At 37.1% G+C, this 21,720-nt stretch overlaps 1 protein-coding gene across 1 annotated transcript in view; it reads left to right on the plus strand.

Annotated features, from left to right (window-relative positions):
- Positions 1-21,720, plus strand: part of STPG2 (sperm tail PG-rich repeat containing 2) — a 626,162-nt gene that overhangs the window by 175,532 nt on the left and 428,910 nt on the right. The window lies entirely within an intron of this gene.

A 21,720-nucleotide genomic window follows, 5' to 3' on the forward strand; every position in this document is an offset into this window, starting at 1 on the left:
TAATCCCAAGCTCCCAATCCATTTCTCACTCACCCCATATGAATATACTGTTTTTTTTTTTAGGCCCTAGAAGTCTGCATTTTATTTATTTTTTTAAATTTTATTTTATTTTTAAACTTTACAATATTGTATTGGTTTTGCCAAATATCGAAATGAATCTGCCATAGGTATACATGTGTTCCCCATCCTAAACCCTCCTCCCTCCTCCCTCCCCATACCCTCCCTCTGAGCCATCCCAGTGCACCAGCCCCAAGCATCCAGTATCGTGCATCGAACCTGGACTGACGACTCGTTCCATATATGATATTATACGTATTTCAATGCCATTCTCCAAAATCATCCTACCCTCCCCCTCTCCCACAGAGTCCAAAAGACTGTTCTATACATCACCGTCTCTTTTGCTGTCTTGTATACAGGGTTATTGTTACCATCTTTCTAAGTTCCATATATATGCGTTAGTATACTGTATTGGTGTTTTTCTTTCTGGCTTACTTCACTGTGTATAATAGGCTCCAGTTTCATCCACCTCATTAGAACTGATTCAAATGTATTCTTTTTAATGGCTGAGTAATACTCCATTGTGTATATGTACCACTGCTTTCTTATCCATTCATCTGCTGATGGACATCTAGGTTGCTTCCATGTCCTGGCTATTATAAACAGTGCTGCGATGAGCATTGGGGTACACGTGTCTCTTTCCCTTCTGGTTTCCTCAGTGTGTATGCCCAGCAGTGGGATTGCTGGGTCATAAGGCAGTTCTATTTCCAGTTTTTTAAGGAATCTCCACACTGTTCTCCATAGTGGATGTACTAGTTTGCATTCCCACCAACAGTGTAAGAGGGTTCCCTTTTCTCCACACCCTCTCCAGCATTTATTGCTAGTAGACTTTTGGATTACAGCCATTCTGACTGGCATGAAATGGTACCTCATAGTGTTTTGATTTGCATTTCTCTGATAATGAGTGACGTTGAGCATCTTTTCATGTGTTTGTAAGCCATCTGTATGTCTTCTTTGGAGAAATGTCTGTTCAGTTCTTTGGCCCCTTTTTTGATTGGGTCATCTATTTTTCTGGAATTGAGCTGTAGGAGTTGCTTGTATATTTTTGAGATTAGTTGTTTGTCTTTTGCTTCATTTGCTATTATTTTCTCCCATATTGAAGGCTGTCTTTTCACCTTGCTTATAGTTTCCTTTGTTGTGCAAAAGCTTTTAAGTTTAATTAGGTCCCATTTGTTTATATTTGCTTTTATTTCCAATATTCTGGGAGGTGGGTCATAGAGGATCCTGCTGTGATGTATGTCAGAGAGTGTTTTGCCTATGTTCTCCTCTTGGAGTTTTATAGTTTCTGATCTTATGTTTAGATCTTTAATCCATTTTGAGTTTATTTTTGTATATGGTGTTAGAAAGTGCTCTAGTTTCATTCTTTTACAAGTGGTTGACCAATTTTCCCAGCACCACTTGTTAAAGAAATTGTCTTTAATCCATTGTATATTCTTGCCTCCTTTGTCAAAGATAAGGTGTCCATATGTGCATGGATTTATCTCTGGGCTTTCTATTTTGTTCCATTGATCTATATTTCTGTCTTTGTGCCAGTACCGTACTATCTTGATGACTGTGGCTTTGTAGTAGAGCCTGAAGTCAGGCAGGTTGATTCCTCCAGTTCCATTCTTCTTTCTCAAGATAGCTTTGGCTATTCGAGGTTTTTTTGTATTTCCATACAAATTGTGAAATTATTTGTTCTAGCTCTGTGAAGAATACCATTGGTAGCTTGATAGGGATTGCATTGAATCTATAAATTGCTTTGGGTAGTATACTCATTTTCACTATATTGATTCTTCCAATCCATGAACGTGGTATATTTCTCCATCTATTAGTGTCCTCTTTGATTTTTTTCACCAGTGTTTTATAGTTTTCTATATATAGGTCTTTAGTTTCTTTCGGTAGATATATTCCTAAGTATTTAATTCTTTCCGTTGCAATGGTGAATGGAATTATTTCCTTAATTTCTCTTTCTGTTTTCTCATTATTAGTGTATAGGAATGCAAGGGATTTCTGTGTGTTGATTTTATGTCCTGCAACTTTACTGTATTCATTGATTAATTCTAGTAATTTTCTGGTGGAGTCCTTAGGGTTTTCTATGTAGAGGAACATGTCATCTGCAAACAGTGAGAGTTTTACTTCTTTTTTCCAATTTGGACTCCTTTTATTTCTTTTTCTGCTCTGATTGCTGTGGCCAAAACTTCCAAAACTATGTTGAATAGTAATGGTGAAAGTGGGCACCCTTGTCTTGTTCCTGACTTTAGAGGAAATGCTTTCAATTTTTCACCATTGAGGATAATGTTTGCAGTGGGTTTGTCATATATAGCTTTTATTATGTTGAGGTATGTTCCTTCTATTCCTGCTTTCTGGAGAGTTTTTATCATAAATGGATGTTGAATTTTGTCAAAGGCTTTCTCTGCATCAATTGAGATAATCATATGGTTTTTATTTTTCAATTTGTTAATGTGGTGTATTACATTGATTAATTTGCCGATATTGAAGAATCCTTGCATCCCTGGGATAAAGCCCACTTGGTCATGGTGTATGATCTTTTTAATGTGTTGTTGGATTCTGATTGCTAGAATTTTGTTAAGGATTTTTGCATCTATGTTTATCAGTGATATTGGCCTGTAGTTTTCTTTTTTTGTGGGATCTTTGTCAGGTTTTGGTATTAGGGTGATGGTGCCCTCAAAGAATGAGTTTGGAAGTTTACCTTCCTCTGCAATTTTCTGGAAGAGTTTGAGCAGGATAGGTGTTAGCCCTTCTCTAAATTTTTGGTAGAATTCAGCTGTGAAGCCATCTGGACCTGGGCTTTTGTTTGCTGGAAGATTTTTGATTACAGTTTCAATTTCCGTGCTTGTGATGGGTCTGTTAAGATTTTCTATTTCTTCCTGGTTGAGTTTTGGAAAGTTGTACTTTTCTAAGAATTTGTCCATTTCTTCCACGTTGTCCATTTTATTGGCATATAATTGTTGATAGTAGTCTCTTATGATCCTTTGTATTTCTGTGTTGTCTGTTGTGATCTCTCCATTTTCATTTCTGATTTTATTGATTTGATTTTTCTCCCTTTGTTTCTTGATGAGTCTGGCTAATGGTTTGTCAATTTTATTTATCCTTTCAAAGAACCAGCTTTTGGTTTTGTTGATTTTTGCTATGGTCTCTTTTGTTTCTTTTTCATTTATTTCTGCTCTAATTTTAAGATTTCTTTCCTTCTACTAACCCTGGGGTTCTTCATTTCTTCCTTTTCTAGTTGCTTTAGGTGTAGAGTTAGGTTATTTATTTGACTTTTTTCTTGTTTCTTGAGGTGTGCCTGTATTGCTATGAACTTTCCCCTTAGGACTGCTTTTACCGTGTCCCACAGGTTTTGGGTTGTTGTGTTTTCATTTTCTTTCGTTTCTATGCAAATTTTGATTTCTTTTTTGATTTCTTCTGTGATTTGTTGGTTATTCAGCAGTGTGTTGTTCAGCCTCCATATGTTGGAATTTTTAATCATTTTTCTCCTGTAATTGAGATCTAATCTTACTGCACTGTGGTCAGAAAAGATGCTTGGAATGATTTCAATTTTTTTTGAATTTACCAAGGCTAGCTTTATGGCCCAGGATGTGATCTATCCTGGAGAAGGTTCCATGTGCGCCTGAGAAAAAGGTGAAATTCATTATTTTGGGATGAAATGTCCTGTAGATATCAATTAGGTCTAACTGGTCTACTGTATCATTTAAAGTTTGTGTTTCCTTGTTAATTTTCTGTTTAGTTGATCTATCCATAGGTGTGAGTGGGGTATTAAAGTCTCCCACTGTTTTTGTGTTATTGTTAATTTCTCCTTTCATACTTGTTTGCATTTGTCTTACATATTGTAGTGCTCCTATGTTGGGTGCATATATATTTATAATTGTTATATCTTCTTCTTGGATTGATCCTTTGATCATTATATAGTGACCTTTTTGTCTCTTTTCACAGACTTTGTTTTAAAGTCTATTTTATCTGATATGAGTATTGCTACTCCTGCTTTCTTTTGATCCCTATTTGCATGGAAAATCTTTTTCCAGCCCTTCACTTTCAGTCTGTACGTGTCCCCTGTTTTGAGGTGGGTCTCTTGTAGACAGCATATGTAGGGGTCTTGTTTTTGTATCCATTCAGCCAGGCTTTGTCTTTTGGTTGGGGCATTCAACCCATTTACGTTTAAGGTAATTATTGATAAGTATGATCCTGTTGCCATTTACTTTATTGTTTTGGGTTCGAGTTTATACACCGTTTTTGTGTTTCCTGTCTAGAGAATATCCTTTAGTATTTGTTGGAGAGCTGGTTTGATGGTGCTGAATTCTCTCAGCTTTTGCTTGTCTGTAAAGCTTTTGATTTCTCCTTCATATTTGAATGAGATCCTTGCTGGGTACAATAATCTGGGCTGTAGCTTATTTTCTTTCATCATTTTAAGTATGTCTTGCGATTCCCTCCTGGCTTGAAGAGTTTCTATTGAAAGATCAGCTGTTATCCTTATGGGAATTCCCTTGTGTGTTATTTGTTGTTTTTCCCTTGCTGCTTTTAATATTTGTTCTTTGTGTTTGATCTTTGTTAATTTGATTAATATGTGTCTTGGGGTGTTTCGCCTTGGTTTTATCCTGTTTGGGACTCTCTGGGTTTCTTGGACTTGGATGATTATTTCCTTCCCCATTTTAGGGAAGTTTTCAGCTATTATCTCCTCAAGTATTTTCTCATGGTCTTTCTTTTTGTCTTCTTCTTCTGGGACCCCTATGATTTGAATGTTGTAGCATTTAATATTGTCCTGGAGGTCTCTGAGATTGTCCTCATTTCTTTTAATTCATTTTTCTTTTTTCCTCTGATTCATTTATTTCTACCATTCTATTTTCTAATTCACTAATCCTATCTTCTGCCTCTGTTATTCTACTATTTGTTGCTTCCAGAGTGTTTTTAATTTCATTTATTGCATTATTCATTATATATTGACTCTTTTTTATTTCTTCTAGGTCCTTGTTAAACCTTTCTTGCATCTTCTCAATCCTTGTCTCCAGGCCATTTATCTGTGATTCCATTTTGATTTCAAGATTTTGGATCAATTTCACTATCATTATTCGGAATTCTTTTTCAGGTAGATTCCCTATGTCTTCCTCTTTTGTTTGGTTTGGTGGGCATTTATCCTGTTCCTTTATCTGCTGGGTATTCCTCTGTCTCTTCGTCTTGTTTAAATTGCTGATTTTGGGGTGTCCTTTCTGTATTCTGGCAGTTTGTGGAGTTCTCTTTATTGTGGCATTTCCTCGTTGTGTGTGGGTTTGTACAGGTGGCTTGTCAAGGTTTCTTGGTTAGGGAAGCTTGTGTTGGTGTTCTGGTGGGTGAAGCTGTATTTCTTCTCTCTGGAGTGCAATAAAATGTCCAGTAATGAGTTATGAGATGTCTGTGGTTTTGGGGTGACTTTGGGCAGCCTGTATCTTGGAGCTCAGGGTCGTGTTCCTTTGTTGCTGGAGAATTTGCTTGGTATGTCTTGCCCTGGAACTTGTTGGCCCTTGTGTGGTGCTTGGTTTCAGTGTAGGTATGGAGGCGTTTGATGAGCTCCTGTCAGTTAATGATCCCTGGAGTCAGGAGTTCCCTGGAGTCAGGGTTTGGACTTAAGCCTCCTGTTTCCAGTTATCGGTCTTATTTTTACAGTAGTCTCAAAACTTCTCCTTCTATACAGCACCATTGATAAAACATCTACGTTAAAGATGAAAAGTTTCTCCACCGTGAGGGTCACCCAGAGACGTTCACAGCGTTACATGGAGAAGAGAAGAGGGAGGAGGGAGTTAGAGGTGTCCCGAATGAGATGAGGTGCAGTCAGTATAGGAGAGAGTGGGCTAGCCAGTACTCACTTCTTTATGTGCAATCCACAATTGGACCACTCAGAGATGTTCATGGAGTTATACAGAGAAGAGAAGAAGGAGGAAGGAGACAGAGGTGGCCAGGAGGATAAAAGAGGGAAATGAAAAGGAGGGAGACAGATCCAGCCAGTAATCAGTTCCCTAAGTGTTCTCCACCGTCTGGAACACACAGAAATTCACAGAGTTGGGTAGAGTAGAGAGGGGTTAGGGAGGAGACACAGGCGTGCCGGTGGAGAAAAAGGAGAGTCCAAAGGAAGAGAGAGCAGTCAAGCCAGTAATCTCGCTCCCTAGTGAAAAATGGGTACTGAGGATTGGGTTCTTAAAGGTACAAAATTGGTAACAAATACATAAAAGCAAAAATTAAAAATCTAGAGTATAGTTTGCAATTTCAAAAATACAATGTTAAAGAAAATAAGAAGGAAAAGAGAGAAAAAAACAGACAAAAACAAAGTTGCAAAAATTATAAAGAAAATGTAGGTACAAAATTGATAACAAATACCAAAAAGCAAAAGTGAAAAATCTAAAGTAGAGTTTGGAATTTCAAAAATACAATGTTAAAAAAAGAAAAAAAAGAGAGAAAAAAAAAAACAAACAAAAACAAAGTCGCGAAAATTATAAAGAAAATTTAGGTACAAAACTGATAACAAATACCAAAAAGCATAAATTAAAAATCTAGAGTAGAGTTTGGAATTTCATATATACAATGTTGTATAAAAGAAGAAGGGAAAGAAAGAGAGAGAGAGAAAAGAAAAGTCACAAACATTATAAAAAAAATATAGGTACAAAATTGATAACAAATACCAAAAAGCTAAAATTAAAAATCTAGAGTAGAGATTGGAATTTCAAAAATACAATGTTAAAGAAAAGTAGAAAAAAAAAAAGTCACAAAAATTATAAAAATATATATATATGAAATTTGCTTAAAAAAATATAGGGTCTGTTTTTTTTTGGAAAGTAATAGTAGGTTATAAAAGTGAAAATTAAAGGAATAATAGAGGACTTAAACTTTTTTAAAAAATTAAAAAAAAAGAAAGAATGATTGTAAAAATATATCTAGGACTTTCTCTGGTTTTGTTGTGAGTATTGTGGGGTCAGTTCATTTTCAGCTAGTTCCCCTTGGTCCGACTTATATTTCTCAAGATCTATAGGCCCCTTCCTATGTAGTCGGTACTAAGCACAGGGTTTTAATCTATTGCCTGTAGCTTCCAAGGCGGTTCCCTCTGTTATAGCTTCTTCTGTTTGCTGGTCTCTTCAGTGTCTGGTTTCCACCCTGACACAAAGGGGACGGTGGTGGACACTTTTTTTTTTTTTTTTTTTTTTTAGGCTCACTTGTTCAGTCGCACTGTGGGGAGAGAGGGACGCTGCAAACAAATAATACTGGCGTGTGCTCGCAGGGCCTCAGCCACACTGGGTCTGCCCCCGCTCACGGAGCGTGTAGCCTCCCTGCCCACACAGCTCAGGCTCTAGGTTGCTCCTCTGGGAATCATCCGTGGCTGGCCCTGGGCTGCTTGTACCTCCCAGGTCCAAGCCGCTCAGGTTCAGGCACTCTGGTAGTCCTCAGAGGAGCAGACTCTGTTGGGGCTGCGTTTTGTGCCCTTCCCAGGTCTGAGCAGCTCAGGTGATGCGGTGTTTGGCGAGCGTGATTTCTGCAACTTATTGCCTCCCCGCCGGCTTGGTTATTTAGGTGTACAACCAGCGCACCTTCTCAGGCAGATGTTGACCGTCCAGACCCCCAAGAAGTTTTACTTAGCAAAAAAGCCTGCTTACAGTTTTATAGATAATGTCTCTCTGGGGCTGCGATTGCCCCCTTCCGGTTCTAGCTGCCTATCACCAGAGGGGGATGGTCTGCAGCCGGCTATCTCTGTTCAGTCCTTTGTTCTGTGCGCGGGCCTGACGGTGTCTTAGGTTAGGGCTGGCTTTTTGCGTGGTAGATATCCCACAGTCTTGTTTGCTAGCCCAAATTATTTTGCTCAGATAGTGCTCGGGGTATTCAGGCCAGATCCTTACTCTAAGCGATGCAGCCCGCGCCGTGCCTCCCTGCCCAGCCCCGGCCTGCTAGTGGCGTGTGCAGGCGTCTGCGCTGCATCTCCGCTGGGGGAGTTACTGTAGGGCTAGCAATCTGCAGGTTTTAATTGTTTGTTTATTTTTCCTCCCTGTTATGTTGCCCTCTGTGCTTCCAAGGCTTGGCACAGATTCGGTAGTGAGAAGGTTTCCTGGTGTTTGGAAACCTCTCTCTTTTTAAGACTCCCTTCCCGGGACAGAACTCCATCCCTCCCTCTTTTGTCTCTTTTTTTGTCTTTTATATTTTTTCCTACCTCCTTTCGAAGACTTGGGTTGCTTTTCTGGGTGCCTGATGTCCTCTGCCGGCATTCAGAAGTTGTTTTGTGGAATTTACTCGGCATTTAAATGTTCTTTTGATGAATTTGTGGGGGAGAAAGTGTTCTCCCCGTCCTACTCCTCCGCGATCTTAGCTCCTCCACATGAATATACTTTTAAAATATGACGTTTCTTGTATTTATGTAGAATGCATTGTATATTGTTTAATTTTTAATCATCATTTAAAAAATTTTTTAGCCAGGCAAGATAAAAAAGTGAAAGTCATTGTTTGTCAGTATTGAATATGTGTTTATGTATTCTCAATTTGGTATCCTATTTCCAAGATATTTCATGATCTAGCACTTTATTTTCCTGAAGACTTATCTCATTTATACTTTCTTTAGATTAATTTGATGTGCTAATTCTTTTTTTATAGTGATGATTAACTACCATTAAAATGGTTCTAACTGAGCTTCCAAGAATTCTCAGATTATTTGTGTTTGCCTTAAAAGTAATTTCTAGAAATATATAATGAGTGTCAATTTAACTTGAGAATAAGAAGTTTATTTCAGATAAAGTTTACTCTGAAAATAACTATATAGAGGGAGATTTTCTTGGTCATTTGATTTCAAGCTTTGTATATATCCAGTTCAGATAAATCATATCAAAGAATTGGTTATCTTGCATATATAGGTATAGATCTCAGAACTGTTAAAAGTTTTGAAAATTATATATTTAGGATCTGTTCGAAAAGAACAGTTTGATTTCAGTTTGAACATTCTTAAGATTTGCAATTATAATTTTATGTTATTTTTGATTAAAATAAACACTCAGAATCAGGAAGCAACCTAAAAAGTATATTGTTGTCAATGTTAAATTTCATCTTTAACTTGCCCTTTTAAATTTGCTTATTACATTTAAATATTTACACTTAAATTTCAAATTTAGCATAAGATCATATCATAAGATCATACAGAAAACGTTGGGCTTTATGTATGCATTTAGAAGCTTTAAAATTTGTATTGATTCTGTCTGATATTTGTTACACTGAAAGAACAAGATGATGCCCCTGTATTGAATGAGTAGGTATACCAGTCAGTTCAGTTTAGTTGCTCAGTCATGTCCACCTCTTTGCGACTCTAGGGAACACCAACTCCTGGAGCTTGCTCAAGGTCATGTCCATTGAATCAATGATGCCATCCAACCATCTCATCCTCTGTTGTCCCCTTCTCTTCCCACCTTCAATCTTTCCCAGCATCAGGGTCTTTTCCAATGAGTTGGTTCTTTGCATCATGTGGCCAAAGTATTGGAGTTTCAGCTTCAGCATCAGTCCTTCCAATGAATATTCAGCACTCATTTCCTTTAGTCCCTGGCAGTCCGAGGGACTCTCAAGAGCCTTCTCCAGTACTACAGTTCAAAAGCATCAAGTGCCTTATAAAAGGCACTGAGCCTTCTTTATGGTCCAACTCTCACATCCATACATGACTACTAGACACACCTTTTTTGGTAAAATAATGTCTCTGCTTTTTAATATGCTGTCTAGGTTGGTCATAACTTTTCTTCCAAGGAGCAAGCATCTTTTAATTTCTTGGCTGCAGTCACCATCTGCAGTGATTTTGGAGCCCAAGAAAATAAAGTCTGACACTATTTCCATTGTTTTCCCATCTATTTGCCATGAAATGATGAGACCAGATACCATGATCTTAGTTTCCTGAATGTTGAGTTTTAAGCCAACTCTTTCAGTCTCTTTCACTTACATCAAGAGGCATTTTAATTCTTCTTCACTTTCTGCCATAAGGGTGGTGTCATCAGCATATCTGAGGTTATTGATATTTTTCCCAGCACTCTTAATTCCAGCTTGTGCTTCATGCAGCCCAGCATTTCTCATGATGTACTCTGCATATAAGTTAATATGCAGGGTGACAATATACATCCTTGACATACTCCTTTCCCAATTTGGAACCAGTCTGTTGTTCCATATGTCCAGTTCTAACTATTGCTTCTTGATCTTCATACACATTTCTCAGAAGGCAGGTAAGGTGATCTGGTATTCCCATCTTTTTCTACAGTTTGTTGTGATCTACACAGGAGTGCTGCTGTCCAGGGAGTTGCAAAGAGTTGGACATGACTGAGTGACTGAACTGAACTGAACACAGTCAAAGGCTTTGGCGTAATCAGTAAAGCAGAAGTAGATGATTTTCTGGAACTCTCTTGCTTTTTCGATGATCCAACAGACATTGACAATTTAATCTCTGGTTCCTCTGCCTTTTCTAAATCCAGCCTGAACATCTGGAAGTTCACAGTTCACGTATTGTTGAACCCTGGCTTGGAGAATTTTGAGCATTGCTTTGCTAGCATGTGAGATGAGTGCAATTGTGCGATAGTTTGAATATTGTTTGGCATTGCTTTTCTTCAGGATTGGAATGAAAACTGACCTTTTCCAGTGTTGTGGCCCACTGTTAATGTAGTGGGTATATGTAGTAGGTGAGTAGGTGTATGGCCCACTATTGGCCATACACATAATCAGTAGGTTTATGGCCCACTGTTAATGATATTTGGGAATAGTAAATACTTAGAATGATGCATTATTATCATGCACTGAAACCTTAATTGAGAATTTAAAACTGGAGTGGGTTGCCATTTCCTTCTCCAGGGCATCTTCCAGACCCAGGAGTCAAACCCATATATCCTCTGGTTTCTGCACTGTCAGGCAGATTCTTTTTCCACTTAACCATTTTACCACTTCCCCATTTGGGAAGCCCCAGTGTTTCTTGTGGAGAAGGCAATGGCAACCCACTCTAGTACTGTTGCCTGGAAAATCCCATGGACAGAGGAGCCTGGTAGGCTGCAGTCCATGGGGTTGCTAAGAGTCGGACACAACTGAGCGACTTCACTTTCCCTTGTCACTTTCATGCATTGGAGAAGGAAATGGCATCCCACTCCAGTGTTCTTGCCTGGAGAATCCTAGGGACAGGGGAGCCTGGTGGGCTGACGTCTCTGGGGTCGCACAGAGTTGGACACGACTGAAGTGACTTAGCAGTAGCAGCAGTGTTTCTTGGCCATGGCTTAGAATAAGCTAGTGAGTTTTAAAAAATACCATTGCCAAGGCCCCATCCCTTACATATTAGGAATTAATTCTTGTGGTATGGGGCCCAGGAATCCATGTTTTTTAAAACTCTCAGACAATGTTAAGACAAGTGCAAGTTGAAAAAAGTTGGAATATCCTGTGATTTACACTAAATTTTACTCAGTGTTCACCCTCCCTAATTTCTAACTAGCTTAAATCCAAGCATTTGTTCGTTCATTAGTTCAAATATTCAACATATACTTATTCAGGGTCTATTATGAGTATTTCTAGATGTTAGGAACACAGAGGTAGACAAGACAAGATTTTTGCCCTCATGGAACTAATATTTTTGTACAGAGGGGATACAGGCTATAAGTTAAAAAAAGTTACATGATATTTTTGTTGGTATTATCAGTAAGGAAGAGAACAAATACAATGCTGTGTAATAAGAGAGGAGTGACAGCGATATGGGGTGGGTTGATACTTTCAGAATGTTTCTCTGATGAAATGAATAAAAAGCTAAAGAATGAGAAGAAGCCCATGGTAAAAAGAGCCTGAGGATGATTGAACCAGGCAGAAGGAATATATAGTATCATACCCCTAAGGAGGGAAAGACTTGATATATTTGAGGAACAGAAAGGAAACCAGATGAATGGCTTTCAGATGAGAAAAATCACTTCTTACTTGAATTGATACTGTCTCAGTGATAATGTATCATTTCTCTCTGATCTAGCTAAAAATATATATATATATTTAGTTTTTATCAATATGATTATGATGTGTCTGGGTATAGATTTACATGGTTTTATCTTCTTTGAGGTTCTTGAATCTGTTGGTTTATATCTTTTGTCAAATTTGGGAATTTTTAGCCATTATTCCTTCACATACATATATTATCCCTATACTCTTTCTTTTCTTCTTTTGAGGCTCTGATATAAAAAAAAATGTTAAATCTTTTGGTACCTGCAGATCCCTAAGGCTCTGTTAATTCTTTTAAGATCTACTTTCTCTCTGTTTTTCTGTTTGGGTAATTTCTATTGATCTAAGTTCATTGATTATTTCATCATCTTCATTCTTTAATTTAGCTCATCCACTGTAGTTTTTGATTTGTTATTATATACTTCCATTCTACAATTCTCATTTAGTTTTTCTTTGTTTATTCTAGAGTTTTGCCAAGGGTTTCTAATTTTCCATTCGTTTCAAGAACGATGTAATTGCTTGTTTGTACTTTTGTATGATATCTGCTTTAAAATCCTTGTCAGACAATTCCAGCATTGCTCCATTTTGGTGTTGTCATCCAGTGATTATCTTTTCTCATTTGAGTTGAGATGTTCTTCTTTGTTGATATGATGAGTAATTTTGGGTTTTGTCTGGACATTTTCAGTAACTGTGTTATGCAAATACTTAAATCTTCTATTTTAGTACAGTCAGCTTATTTGAATTTAGAGCACACATCCTTGGCCACTTTTTTAGACTGTGATTCAAATGTCAATTTAGTAGTTAGGTTATTCTGGTCTAGCCTGTTTGTATGCTACCCAATGGCCAAGCAAGGTTGTTCACATGATATTTTTTCCTCAGAGGTTTTGTTTTGTTGTTTTTGGTTTCATCCATGAGCCAGTTGGAGGGTGTTCCCAGGACTCCATACACAGGTTTAAGCAGTTCCTTTCTTCAGCTGCCTCTTTTCTGTACTCTATCCACTTCCTTCTCTCTCCATCTTTGAGAGGTGAACTGCTTCCTTTTCGTTGTCATTTACTTACTATAGAGTGAGCTTGAGTGTCAAGGTTCTGCCTTGTAGTTTCCACAGCACCAGTTGGGGAGTGGGAGAGGTTTCATTCTGAGCACAATGCATAGATGTTCCACAGGGCTCTGCCTGACATCTAATGTCTCTGCACCATCTAATGGGGAAGAGGCAAGGTGCAGATTCTATAATAGGAAATTGTTTCTTTTCATGTGTCCCGTCATTTCTGCAGGCTTGCTTTCTTCTGCATGAATGAGTCTACTTTTGAAACTATTGAAACATTTCTGTTATTATATTTTTTTAACTGTAGGATTCTGTGTTTGTTTGGCTTTTTGATGGTTGTTGTTTCCTTGACAAACTTCTTGTTTTGTTCATCCATTGTTTTACTAATTTCATTTAAACACATTGCCTGTGTTGTCTTATAGTTCACTAACCTTCCTTAAAATCATTCTGAATTCTCTAACAGTTCATATAACTCCATTTCTATAGGGTCAGTTGTTGGAGCTTTATTGTTTTTTTTTGGTTGTCATATTTACTGACTGTGTGTGTTTGACTTAGTTCTGCAGATGTGTAAAGCTGATGGTTGGGATTACTCTTTGGGCATTGCAGGTATGATCTTGGTCCACCAAGACCTGTGTGTTGGTTGTTGTAAGCCTCTTTCATCTTCTCTGTCACAATCAGATACCCTGTGGCTGGTCCCCATAGATTCCCCTGCAATTCTTGTGGAATGAGATCAGAGTAGAGGCTCTCACAAACTGATTCACAATGCCAGGGGAGGCTGTTAGCCTTCTCCTCTTACACCCTCCTCTCTTTTCCCACTGGAGGAACCAGAGACCCAGGGGAGACCTCTCTGCTTGGCTCTGTCCTATCCAAGGGAAGGGGACATGTGGTCAAAATTTACTTGCTTCCCTTATCTTTCTAAAGTAGTCTGTCTTGATCAGTGGGATGCTTCATCTTCACCCCCATGTCTAGGATTCTCCCAGTAGTATTGTTCTTGAATATGTGTTAGTGGTTCTTGTAAGGGGAAACCAAGTCAGGAACAACTTATGTTGGCATCTCAGTGACATCTCTCCTCTTTCCTTCAAAATTTAAAGGAAAGAACTTCAAAATTTCTGTTTATCTGCATTTTCATAAGTATATGATGCCATCATTGCACTTAAATAGTTTGCAATTTAATAATTAAAGAATTTAAATTACAGAGTAGGCAGTGTCATGAAAAACTAAATACCTCTCCATGAAGTTTATTTTAAGCAAAGGGTAAGTCATGGTTTCTCAGGTGCTGTGGAAGTGTTACCTTATATGAAAACATCCAGTTATTGGTATTCTGCATACATTGTAAACATCAGAATACCACTTCCCTCCTGGCTCAGATGGTAAAAGCATCTGCCTTCAATGCAGGAGACCTGGGTTCGATCCCTGGGTCAGGAAGAGCCCCTGGAGAAGGAAATGGCAACCCACTCCAGTATTCTTGCCTGGAAAATTGCATGGATGGAGGAGCCTGGTGGACTACAGTCCATGGGGTTGTGAAGAGTTGGACACAACTGAGCAACTTCACTTCCATCATTGACATTTGCACACATAATATTAACAAAGATTTAGTGATTAATGTTCAATTCTTGGCAAAGAAAAAATATTTAGAAATTCAAGGTTTAGAATTAAGTGAAGGATTTTAGAAAGATTTTTATTTAACTTAGTATTTCCACTGATTGTGTAATTGAGACAACAAATGGTCTATTAAAGCTTTTTTATTTATAAGAGTAGTACATAATTAAAGAAATCTTTGAAGATAAGAAAGGAGAAAGAGCAAAAGAAGTTTATATAGTTCCACCACCTGAAACGAACAATGCTAATGTTTGAGTAAATTTTTCTTTCATCGTAATAATAGTGAAATATCCTGTTCGTCTTTTGTTTTTCTCAATCAGGATTGTATTGCAAATATTTTGATACAAAGCATTTTGACTATCATTATTTAATGAGTATAAAATACAGGAATCTTTTATTTGTTCTGAGGAATGCATTACTAAAGATGCCCTATAATTCAACTCTCAATTACATTAATAATTTTCACATAGGAATAAATATAAAAATGTGAGTTTATTTATATTCAGTGATATAAATATCTATTATAACTTAATAACAGACTAGTAGTTTTAATTTGGAGTCATATTCCCCACAGGCTTCAAAAAAATCTTTCCATTATCCCTTCCCAGTTATGTAATGCTTTTTGTAAATCAAGCATCTGCGGTGTTTGTCCTTGTTTACTTTTGACACTGTTTGATTGTGATTTTTTGTTTTCCGTGTGTGTAGAGATGTATAGGCATTATTCAGAGGCAACTGACACTTTTGCATTGGTTAGAATTTTATAGTGTTCATTAGTTCTAGACATAAAATTTTGTTTTAATTTTATGTTACTTGATTTAGGTTAATCATAATAATTAGCATAATTCTAGCTCTTTTACCACAGTGATTAGTTCAGGTGGGAATAGAAACTACGCTGGCCCAGACAATGGCCTAAGACTGTTCTGTAGTTGACGATAAATAAACTTTCTCTCTTTCTGGATTGTATAACAGATGGATATAAGGCTGTGGCCATTATTCTATCATTAGGTAGACTGGCCTGCAAAAGGAATTGACTCATGGAAGAGAATAAGGCTTAGAGAATCAGAGATAAATAGATTTGAAATCCTGATTAAGTCATGTATGAAGCCCACCGTTCTTCTTAAATTGTGGTTTTAACCTTGTGTACACTTTGGAAATTATCTGGAACCTGGAAAACAAATATATATATATAATGTATATATATATGCACATATATTTATAATATATACAATGTATATATGTGCATATACAAATTATATATGTATATAATTGTTATGTATGAATATAACATGTATGTGTATACAATTACAAATGGTTATAATATACATTAATATATTAACGTAAATAATAATATATGCATATAATTGTATATAACATATAAAATATATGTGTATGCACACAAATACACATTATATTTGTACATAACTATATATAATATATATGTAGATAATTCTGTACACACATATATATTAATATATACCTGGAGAACTCAAGACCATTTAAAAAATGATCTCTTAAGAGGGGGCATTGGGATAAAGATTAGGGGAAAGACAGGTTTTAAGAAAAATAACCCAGGTGATTCTAATATACAGACCAGGTAAGAAATACTGCTCTTGATTTTTCAGTAATATGAGCCTGTTTTTTTTTTTTTATTATTAAGTTAGCTATGTTTCTTTTTCTGTTATATGCAACTAAAATCAGTTTCAGTAATGTACAAGGAAAGGAGATTTCATTAGAAAAACTTAGGAAGGAAAGTTAGTGTGAAAAATATTAAAAAGAATTCCTATACTAAACATCCCAGACTCTAGGTCTATAACTTATTAAAAAAATATGTAAAAACTATTAAGTTCATTTGGTTTGGAAAATTGGTAAAAGGGAATGAAAACCATTACAGTGAGAAAACATATTAAGCCTTATTAAGAAGATATAACTGTGACTTTGTAAAAATACTTCTATTTCATGTCAGATACTTAATGGAGTATATACAGAACTAGACATACATCCTCCAAGGTCTTTTCACTTGGACAAGAGAGAGAGAGAGTTTTGTCATAAAGTTGACTGTATCTCTTGAAATATCATGTATTCTTAGACTTGACTTATAGTTAAGGAGATCTTTTAGTAACAGACCCTTCTTTTATATTTTACTGGGGAAAATATAAAATGTCTTTTATATTTTACTCATGTGCTACTGGGTCATCATCATCAGACTTTATTTCAATTGCTTGATGGTATATCAGAACTGTATTTTCTTTTGGCGTTTAAACCTTGAGCCCATTATTGATTTGATTTTTGAAATAAATATCATATTATTATTTTCTACTTGAGTTGTGTTATTTCCTAATTTAGTATCTGATCATGTTTATTTAAAAAATGTAATAACAAATTCACAGCATGGCTCTGAAAAACATAAAATTGGGAATGCACATGGCATCAAATATTCTTGTGCCTTTATAGAATTTTTTTCTTGGCCACTGAACTTCAATATTTTAAAAACAATATAGAGATCAATTTCTTACTTTTTCTGTGAGTGTGTTTTTGTTCTCCAGTCCCAGGCTGGCTGTTATAGTTGAGACCCACTCAGGCCTCTGAACAGGGATACCTGTATTGGAAAATCTGTGCAAAATTCCCGAACTGCTGTAAATTTCGATCAAGGAAGACTGAAATTCAAATGTGTAAACTAGTAGATACAGAGATGACTAAGGATGAATTTAAACATTTTTCATGTAAATTGGCAACTAAAGTATATGGCTAAGACTGTGTAGAGCAGTTACTTGGGAATCCAGAGATAAATCAACTGAGAAGGAAACATTGAACTCTTTGGAGATCTTGAGAAAACAGTGGTGCTAGAAGCAAAGTTATAGCCAAAGTAGACTGGAGTGATTTCTTATCTTAGAAAATAAATTAGTTTAGAAAATAAATTTTTTGCAACTAGGAGTCAGAAGCAGTTGCTTTAAATGGCCTGTTTTCTACACCAGTCTACCATACACAGGGCAATTGTACTACATTTTATTTATTAGTGTTCTGAGAGAAAATATGAAAGAATTTACTACTTTAAATTCCTTCTTGAGACGTGCTTCGTGCTAAGTCGCTTCAGTTGTGTATGACTTTTTGGGATCCTATGGACCTAGCCCGCCAGGTTCCTCTGTGTATGTAATTCTCTAAGCAAGAATACTGGAGTGGGTGGCCAGGCCATCCTCCAGGGAATCTTCCTGACCCAAGGATCTAACCCATCTCCTGCATTGGCAAGTGGGTTCTTTACCACTAGCACCACCTGGGAAGCCCTTTTTGAGACAAGGTGAGATAAATAAATGTTATAGAAAGTAATTTGGGAATCACATATTATAGAACAGATATATGAAAACTGTGTGCTGTGCTCAGTCGCTATGTTGTTTCCAACTCTTTGTGACCCCATGGACTGTAGCCCACCAGGCTTCTCTGTCCATGGAATTTCCCAGGCAAGAATACTGGAGTGGGTTTCTATTTCCTTCTCCAGTGGATCTTCCTGACCCAGGGATCAAACCCACCTCTCCTGCTTGGCAGGTGGATTCTTTACCACTGAGCCACCAGGGAAGCCCAATGTGAAAAATAGATTTTTAAAAATCAAGTAATATTTAGAAATTAATTTATTCATAAAACACACCTTTTAGAATGTGATCCATCTTTTATAATTCCATAGGTTGGACTTTTAGGAACCTGCTGCTGCTGCTGCTAAGTCGCTTTAGTCCTGTCCGACTCTGTGCGACCCCAGAGACGGCAGCCCACCAGGCTCCCCCGTCCCTGGGATTCTCTAGGCAAGAACACTGGAGTAGGTTGCCATTTCCTTCTCCAATGCATGAAAGTGAAAAGTGAAAGTGAAGTCGCTCAGTCGTGTCCAACTCTTAGTGACCCCATGGACTGCAGCCTACCAGGCTCCTCCGTCCATGGGATTTTCCAGGCAAGAGTACTGGAGTGGGGTGCCATTGCCTTCTCCTTTAGGAACCTAGGTTTCTACAAAGTACCCTTTACTTTTGTCTCTATATTCCGTATAATTGAATAGCTACATTGTTGTTATTGACACAGGAAAAAAAATACATGTTTTGTTTTCCACTCTTGAATTCTGTTTTGTACTCTGTGGACTTTTACCCATTCTGTTATTGATGCCAGGACCCATCATCTTGGGTTTCATATTTATAAATGGTATACTTTAAGGGGCTTAGAAAAATGTGACACGTAACGTGGCAGAGACTTGTATTCTCCCCTTCCCCCTTACTAGCAGAACCGTGATTCTTTTGAACCAATAATACATCATTTGTAGCTAGATGTAGTCAGTGACTAAGTTTTGGCCAATGAAAAGTAAGTTGAATTTACTTAGTAACTGAGCCCGGTTTTCTCCTTTGTAAAATAAGTTTCTTATATTTTTCTGACACTTGCATTAAGTTTCTTCACTCTTGTCAAAAAATTTTAAAAGAGAGGAGGTAACCTTTTCTTTTCCATTTCTTAGTAAGGACAAGGGCCTCACTTAGGGACTGCAAAGCAGTGAGTTAGAAGAACTTAGATCTCTGATAACTTTGAGGAGTTCCATAACAGCCCTGCCTAACCTACTCCTAGAATTATTTTAAGTGAAAGAGAAACAAGCTTCTGCCTTACTTAAGATACTGTATTTTGTACTTCTGTGTTAAATGTAAGCTAAATTTTGATTACCAAATGGTTCAATACGAGTAGCGTTTTAGTCAAAGTAGTTCAGTAGTTCAGTCTAAAAATATATTTTGATCCTCTTTTGTGTCTCTTTTCTTATGGTTCCAAATAAGCCATCCACTATAATTATTTAACCTATCTTTCTTCTCCCAGAAGAATTCTCTCTTGCACCAACATCTTCCTTCTTGGTCATACTCATGGTCATGTGATACTCCTGCCACATACAGTCTACTGGGGAATATAGTTGGTTTTCCTTTCTGACTAAGAGGAGATAAGTAGGTAGTATCTGAATGCTATGATCAGACAAAAAGTGTAGAGCTATAAACCTTCAAAAATGAAAAATTTTCACTTTCCACTTGTATTTTCTTCTTTAATCCTCCTGTTGTTGTTCAGTCACTCCGTTGTGTCTGACTCTTTGTGACCCCATGGACTGCAACATGTCAGACTTCCCTGTCCATCACCATCTCCTAATCCTCCTAATCACACTTTTTTGTGTGTGCAGATTTCATTTTTGAGAAGTAAAGTAGGGCCCAGTTTTCCTCTTCTTTTTCTTTGGTTGCATGCACCATGTGGCGTGTGTGATCTCAGTCCCCCAACCTGGGATTGAACACACCTCCTGCAGCAGAAGAATGGAGTTCTAATCACTTGATCTCCAGGGAGTTCCCAGGGCTCATTTTTCTTAAGAAAACTTGCCCACATTTTTGTAGTTAGTAAAACTGAGTTGGAGTTTGAACTCATGTCTATCTGATACCAAAACCCATGATTAGATTTACACATTTTGTTGTGCGAAGTTTATGATAGAAGGTGATAGGTGCATTGGTAGAGAAAATTTTACAGAAAAATTGATACCTGATGGGAATTGTCTAACTGACTTCTATAGTGAGGAGCATTTTTGGGGGGTGGAGGAGGACACCGTGGAGTGCAAAGGTAGTTCAGGCAGAATACCTCTGTACTACTTACCAGGTAGCTAGTGCTGGGGAAGTGTTGATCCAGTGAAAAAGGGGGAGATATGATGGTCTCTGGTCTCATAGCGCTTACTAGTTTCTCTGGTTTTGTAGTTAAGCTTGTTGTTTTTCTATTCAAATGCAATACTGTTTTACTATTATTAAGTTTGGGTTTCCCAGGTGACTCAGTGGTAAAGAATCTGTCTACCAACTCAGGAGACGCAGTTTCGATCCCTGGGTTGGGAAAATCCCTTGGAGAAGGAAATGGCAACCCACTCCAGTATTCTTGCCTGGGAAATCCCATGGACAGAGGAGCCTGGCGAGCTACAGTCCATGGGTTGGCGAAAGAGTTGGACACAACTGAGCAACTAAACAACAACAGCATTATTAAGATTATTATTCCTTCAGAGGTTTAAGTAATTCCAATTCAGAAAATAATCCTCTTCATTAAAATACAAGACTGAATAACGTGCATGTGAATCTTTATGTTCTTTTCGTATCCCCAAAGATGTTTTTCTCTTTATAATAAAATGAATAAGATGAAAATATATTTTGATTTTCAGATAGAACTGAAAATACTACCCAAAGCAAATTTACACACAGAGCAATAAGCAGTAAATTAATGTGAAAGTGAAAGTTGTTCAGTTGTGTCCGAGTCTTTGGAACCCTATGGACTGTATAGTACATGGAATTCTCTGGGCCAGAATACTGGAGTGAGTGGCCTTTCCCTTCTCCAGGGGATCTTCCCAACCCAGGGACTGAACCCAGATCTCTTGCATTGCAGGTGGATTCTTTACCAGCTGAGCCACAAGGGAAGCCATAATTTTCCCCAAATAACTTTTTCTTTATTTAGTTGTCAATTCTTAATATATTAGTATGTCATTTCTTCAGTTGCCTGCTTTGATGAAACTTTATTTCTTTAGTCTTAAATGGTGTAGTCAGCCCTCTGTATCCACAAGTTCTGAATCCCTGAATTCAACCAACTGCAGATGAAAAATAATTGGAAAAAAATTCCCAAAAGTTTCAAGAAGAAAAACTTGAATTTGCCCCTTGCTGACAGCTATTTACATATCATTTACATTGTATTTACAACTATTTACACAGTATTACAACTATTTCCATCGTATTTACATTGTATTAGATGTGATAAATAACATTGAGATGATTTCAAGTATTCAGGAGGATATGTGTAGGTTATATGCAAATAATATATCAATTTCTAGAAGGCAGTTGAGCAACTGCAGATTTTGGTGTTTGGTCCTACAGTCAATCCTTCACAGACACCAGGAAATGACTCTGTGTCAGCATAAAGTGAGGGAGTCTATTACTATTCTTAAAATGCCAGTTTTGGGGCAAACTTTTACAGCATTTACATAACATTTACAGCAAGGCAAGTTTAGTGTATATTTCTTTTTTATAAGTCATTTTATTTAATGAACTAATCTTATACAGACAAACATGTTATAACCCCAAAATGAT

Source organism: Bos indicus x Bos taurus, chromosome 6 (assembly GCF_003369695.1).
Source record: "Bos indicus x Bos taurus breed Angus x Brahman F1 hybrid chromosome 6, Bos_hybrid_MaternalHap_v2.0, whole genome shotgun sequence".
Lineage (NCBI taxonomy): Eukaryota > Metazoa > Chordata > Mammalia > Artiodactyla > Bovidae > Bos > Bos indicus x Bos taurus.